This window comes from Dromaius novaehollandiae, chromosome 2 (genome assembly GCF_036370855.1).
Source record: "Dromaius novaehollandiae isolate bDroNov1 chromosome 2, bDroNov1.hap1, whole genome shotgun sequence".
NCBI lineage: Eukaryota > Metazoa > Chordata > Aves > Casuariiformes > Dromaiidae > Dromaius > Dromaius novaehollandiae.
In genome coordinates, this window is record NC_088099.1 from 122,887,617 (window position 1) to 122,894,535 (window position 6,919).

Sequence of the window (6,919 nt, forward strand, 5' to 3'; positions counted from 1 at the left end):
AGTACTTTTTTTTGTTTGTTTATCAGTGGAAATGTAGTTTCCTTAAAACTGCAAGTTTGTGAAGGAAAATTTCAGCTTTTTTTTTTTTCAGAAATAAAATTGAAACAAAATGTATTGATTTAAAAAGTCAGGGCATTCCAGGCTGAAATTAATTCCTGTGTCAAAATGACTCAAGATACATTGCTGCAGCTAAATGCAGCAATAATATGTGTCAGGTCTCATGAGAGTTATAGTACAATTTCCTCAAGTTATCATTCTTCTCTGTATTATTCTCTTTCATTAGTCTGTGTTTTCTATGGTGCACTTCTGTCCTTATACTCTGAAATAGCTATAGTTTAGCCCAGGAGCACAAGCCATAGAGAAGAGAAAGAGACAATTGAATAACACTCTTTGGACAGTGCTAGCATCTCAGGTACATGCAGTGCACTGTTGAGTTAAGCCAAGGAAAATCAATTTGTTTCTAAAAATAAAAACAGTATATTTTGAAATCTCTGAATCAAATTTCTCCCTAAGCTCCCAGGCCACTATTCATGATAATAAAGAATTTTGTACAGACATTTTTCAAAAGGGTTTATTTGAACTCAGTATAATACTGTTTTCTTTTTTCTTTTTTAAGAGACATATATATTCTAAGTCTATTTTATCATTTTATTTGGCCTTAATATTTTGACAACCTTTCCACCCATACCTCATGCAGCATGATTCTTGGCACTTGCACTTACCTCAAATAATGATTTAAAGATCTTGACAGGAAGTTCAGTTAGTAAAAATAATTGTCCATCATCTAATGTATAGCAATGATATCATAAACAGTCTGGTAACATTGCCAATACATTGCATTACAATAAAGATAAACTATCACTTATTTTTCATGCACTCAGAAGATTCTTAATGAAGAGCTAAAGCAGAAGTCTGTTAAACAAAACTATTCATTATGCCCAAGCAGCCTTTATTGAAATCTATGGGAGCTGCACATACAAGTCAAAAATGGGTCAGTAAAGTTCTTCCATATTCTAAAGGCACAGAAATTTAACAAAAAGGAGAACAATGATAAAAGTACAGTTTGTGGCAGGTTTGGATACACTTTTTAAAATGTATCATATTTTCTTGTTCACATAAGCAGTTAAGTATCATCTTGTAACTCAGGATACAGCACAATAAGGTATGAAATGGAACAGTCACAAAAAGCGAATTTAGGACACAAAAGTTCTTTTGCTGACATCCATTACGTATCCTGACTTTTGATATTCATTACACATTATCAGGATTACTTTCAAAATTAGTTAGCTGATTGTATAACTACTGTTTAGTCCTTTTTATTTTTTGTAATTTTTTGAAAACCTCTAATAAAGTAATATCAAATATATATGATATTAGTAGCAGGGTCCTCCCTCCCACCAGGTCATTCATTAAATTTCAATTCAATTTAAGCCAGTAACCTCTAGGTAAAATAAACAGTAATTTTACACCTGCGGGCTTTGATCTTGCAATGATCCAGCACAAAGATCTGGGCAAAGGTCCATCTATGCGCCAGTCAATGCAGGCTTAGGTTGCTAGGGAGGTAAACCACCTTGAGACACTGGATTGAAACTCAAGAGACTAAAATCTGCCTAGGACTCCTTATATGACCTTGTTAAGTTGTTTAATTATTTTTTCTGAATTTTCAATAAACTGTCTTTGAAAAGGGGAATGGCAACTTAGTCTCTTCCCTTTAAGAGTATTATGACAAATTCATCAATGTCTGCAAGATGTCCAGAAGTTATAGTGTTCAATTAAATATTGAAAAAGGTTGCTAGCAATGTGCTTATAACACACTTGCAGAGAATGCTTCTTGAGTCTCTGACACTGAGTGGCTCTTGAAATGAATGCTATTTGATTGCAAAATCCACTCCAGATAATTATTTGTATACCGTAAAATATCAACTACTGGACATTCAAAAGTTACTAATAATAGCAGGTAAGCAGTGCTTTTCATATGTCCTTTCCGGGTATGTAAGTCTGGCTTTTATCTCTTTGATTTCCTTAGGTAATATATCACTTAATCGAAATGACTACAGGAAGTTGTGAATACAGAATCAGCAGGCTCCGAAAGGGACTAGATGAATTCATGGGCAACTGGTCTATAAACGCAAACTAAAAAGACTAGGCTGGGTGAGTACCAGCGGATAGCTTGGTAAGCTCTGTCCAATGAACAAGTAAATTGCAAAGCTTAGATCAATACTGCAGCATAGAAAATGCATAAATGGATGTATGAACCCATGGATAGATGCTTTTAGCAAGAAAGGCAGTATTTAAGAGCAGCCCAGTCTAAATATCTAAGTACTGAAAAACATGTGGATGCACAAAAGGCAACAGAATTATTTATAAGCAACGTATCCTGAGCTAAATCAACAGTAATCCTGTCATAGTCTTTGCTATAATGCTGAATGGAAGCAATATCCAAACAGGGCCAGTGTGTTTTCTTCAGCCATGTTTCCAAGCCCAGCAGAGAGTAATAGCATGTTTTAGCACATGCTGGACCCTTTCTCTTACCTGGGTCTGTCTGTGCAGGGCAATAACCATGCACGGCTTGTATGTGCTTTCTGAAGAACATCTCCTGCCAGCATTGTCAGAGACAGAATAACGGGGTAATGGACCGCCTAACTAAATAGGGAGTTTTGATGATCTTACAGTAACAACTGTGATACAAAGAAATATATCCATTTCTTTTGTAAGCCTTGATCAGTTACACTCCTCTGTCACACAGTGGATGCCATAGATTTTATTATGCCTACATGCAGTGTCTAATCCAAAAATTCAGTGGGAGCACTGCCAGTGATTGCAGATAGCTTTCTATCACATTTGAAAAGTTGGCTAGCCTCTGTGCTAGGAGATTGTCTGGGATTTGCTCTTCTTATAGAGAAATGACACATCAAAGCATCTGTAGCAGGCATCTCTTAATGAAAAGTTATCAGTTCTAACATTGATGTTAACCAATACAGCTTACACTTTCTTACATTCACAGCTGTGTAATCATTACGAAAAAATAAATACAGTCCCTGTTTTTTTTTTTTTTTTGCCTTTCACTTTTTGCCATCAAAATCAGAATGTATTTTGAGCCAGCCGAATATCAGTGGTATCAAATTGATGGGATACACATCTTACAACCATTCCACACGGAAATACAAATTTCCATGGCAAGCTGTGACAGACAAAAGTCTCACCAGAGCCAGTCGCTATTATGTTCTATCACCACCTGTGATTCACAAAATAATTCCGTAATTATTTTTATTGATATAATTTTATACTTAACATTTTGGCATGAACCAATTTTGCAATTAATTTCTCATCGGTAAAATTTCAGCTATTTCTATATTGCCAAGCAATTAAAAAAGAAAAAAAGAAAGAAAAGATCAAGTCCATTCTTCTTTCATCTCTTCAAATCATATTCATCCAAAGAGTAGGGGATTGTGTTATTTAAGGACTGTCTTAAAACAGGAACATAAAAATGAAAGGCACATCCTGTGATCTTACAGCTGGTTCTTTCATATCACGAAGTACAGCTAGTCCATGGGCACAGGCTCTAGTACTTCTTCATCTCCACTGGAAAACACTTCAGTAAATATACCACCAAATTAACTTTGGTGAGCACCACCATGGATATACGTGAAGTAATGTCCATGTGTAAGGTGAGAGCAGTTATTTTTGCTCCAAAGCTTTTCAAGTGATCTTAGACAGCTCTTTGCAGCTGACATAAACTGAGTTGTTGAATGACTTTATTTTTTTTCCTTGAGGAGCTGTGTGGTGATTTGTGGACTAATGTCACAAATTTAGGGTAGGCATTGGAAGACTACCAGCACTGAAAAATCTAGCCTGTAACCTCAATGCAATGAAGATAAATTACCAGGCCAAATAAAAGGAGAGCCAGAGGTCAAAGATATCCTCTCCACTATATCATCCTTAACATAATTTAATGAGAAGTTTTCATACATGGATGGATACTGTGGTGACTCTCAACTAAGAACCTAAGTTCAAAGTAGTGAAAACATTCTAAGAGATCAGCCAGCTCCTAGGCTTATGCATTGGACAGTCATATATTCTCCAGAAAGCTAGAAACACTTGCAAAGAATGTATTTTTACGAAGTACAATGTACTCTGAGATGGGTGATGTTTTAGTCAGTATTCTGATTTAGCTGTTACACAACAACATAACTTTGTCTTTAAGAAGTAAAATTCAAAGGAACTACCTCCGTTATCACATCCAGTCTCTGATAACAGGCAACCACATAACAGAATCACATTTTTGAACTGGCAGAACTCTGTCAAAAAATCAGCTGAGTTCTTGTTTTCTAGACTCTAGACCCAACTGAAAGTCACCCCAAACCCTGCTATTTTGACGGTGCGCTGTTGTTCTAACTTGCAGCCTAAACTTGCAGATGAATTTACATTTGGTTTTGTACTTCTGTTGTTCTTCACTTTAAAAATGTATCCTTTTTTTCAAAAAAATGTGATTTTTTTGCTAAGTCAACCGCTTCTGAGGTTACCTGCTGACTTAGTGTTCAGCGTAAAGGTATACACAATAGCTTTAAGTATACAAGGTCATGTAACTGAATCATGACAGAAAAATCTCACTGAATAACACTTTTTCCTGAGACAGGGAATGCCACATTCCTATAACTAAGGTCCCTGAAAACTTGCACTACGCCGTAGTGTTGCAGCTGATCCTGGACCTAGTGAATTCAGTAAGAACAGTGGAGACAGCTATCATAGCCAGGCTGCAACTTTACAAAATGATCTTCCTGTTGAATTCCTTAATACAGCGTTAAAGAAAATTCATGAACCAACCAACCAACCAATAAAAAGATTAATATTCCTGCCAGGTGTACTGCAGGACCTTGAGCAAGTGGTTTTACCTAGCTGAACTCTCTCTGTTACCTAAGTTCACCCAGATAGCTACGCTTCCCCAAAAACGATAGTCTATAGGCTACTTCAGAACAGCCGCTGTTGCTATGCAGCGGGAAACAACAACAGGATTGTTCTGCCACTCCTTGTTTCACACATGTAAAAGACTTTGTATTTCATGCTGTCAGGCAGTAACAAAAAGCCTGTGTTAAAGGCAAGAATCTGGCCTGGCTCCTACAGCTCTGCTAATCAAACAGCTCCCAGTTCAACACGCTCACTCACTGCTACAGCCGGGACTGCTACCTAGAAAGTCAAACAGCTTTGTTGCAAAGGAGAATGGGCAACAGGGAGGCAGAAAACAGGGGAGTGAAGAAAGGCAAAAACAATTGAGACAAAGGAGGTAAAGCAAAAGAAAAGGCGGGATTATTCCTGATGGTTACAAGGGGATAAACAGCTTCAATTTGAGTAAAGTGCTTGATACAATGCATGGAGAATTAAAAAAAAAACACTTGATGCATACAGAAAAAAGCAAAGTTCATATTCTAAGAACATGAACCATTTATTACATGTAGCAAGCCCTGCCACAAATGTATTTCCCTTCTCAGCCAGTACCTTCTTTCTCAGGGGCCCTGGTTCTGCAAGCACTTAAAAGCAGGTAATTGTAACTAACAGAATTACTCATTTGCTAAGAAGCGTGGGTGGGTTTAAGAACCTGGTCTGTAATGTGTATATTTTTTCGCAGAATTTATACTATCAGTTACATATTTTGAGTAACTAAATGCAATTCTAATTAATTTACGTGTAGCCTGGATACCCTACTTTCTACCATTATCTTCGGATTAAATGGAGGTTGATATTGGTACTCTTGTGATACGTGTAGGATAACATGTTTAGAGACAACATTCCTGTACTTTGAATCATATATTTGAAGGAAGTTGAGAGCATATTCTTGTGCAAAGCTCTGGCATCTGTGCAAGGCCCTCTAATTGCTGTTTCCAAAGAGCCAAGCGACAGTTGGGGCTACCGTGCAATAAGAATCTTGAAACGAAGCAAGAGAGATTAATGAATTTCAAACAATGAAAAATATTTGCACTAACAGCCTAATATGAATCATGACGAGATTCCAGCATTTCATTAGAAAGAATATATGCTGGATTTTCCATCTTCACACCATTTGCTATATAGTGCACTTGCCTCGTCCGACTGAGTCACTAAAGAAAGAAATGATACTTTTCTACCAAAAAAAGCACACACAATTTCGGTAAAGTTATCTGTGCTTTTGCAAGGAGCAGATTGGACTCTGCCGCCCGGCCCGAAAGTGTGCCCTGCTCTCCGCGCCACAGCGCACGGCGGTTGCCTTGTGCCGCTGCCGAGCATTGGTCAGCACTGCTGGGGCGGTGGGCTCCGCCGGGGGCACGGTGGCGTTTCGCGGCGGGTATCATGGGCCAGGCAATGTCCCCTCTCCCGGAGGCCACACTGTGGCATCGTAACTCACTAGAATAAATACTCTCCCCGCCCTGAAAAAAGCTGTGATGTTTTAGAAGCTAATTTACTTATTGTTAAATGCTTAGCACGGGCATTTAGACAGATGTTTGTGCTTCGAAAAAATAGCAACCTGACATATGCTGCAAGCCTTCAAAAGCCTCTTTCCTCAACAGGCACTGAAAAAGGGCTCTGCCGCTTTTAAAATTTTAAAAACAAAGATGAAGTTCCTCTTTGTTCTGTGGTGTGAGTGAACTTTGAACCACTGCTATCACCAGAGGGAAAACAAAGACATAACACTCCCTGGATCCTCCCGTGTAAACTGATTTTAGGGTCAGAACTGCACATCAGCCGTGGGAGGAGTGTTTACTAACTGCCAGTTTAAAACGGAAAAAACGCAGAAAAAAATCAGACTGATAGTGCGTTTAACAGACTTACTTCATAAGTGTGGGCACATTAGTTCTGTAAAATATGAACTATAGTATTTTTCCATATACGGAAACCTTCATATTTTTTAAATTATTTCCACTATGAATGTCACTCAAAGCCAACACAG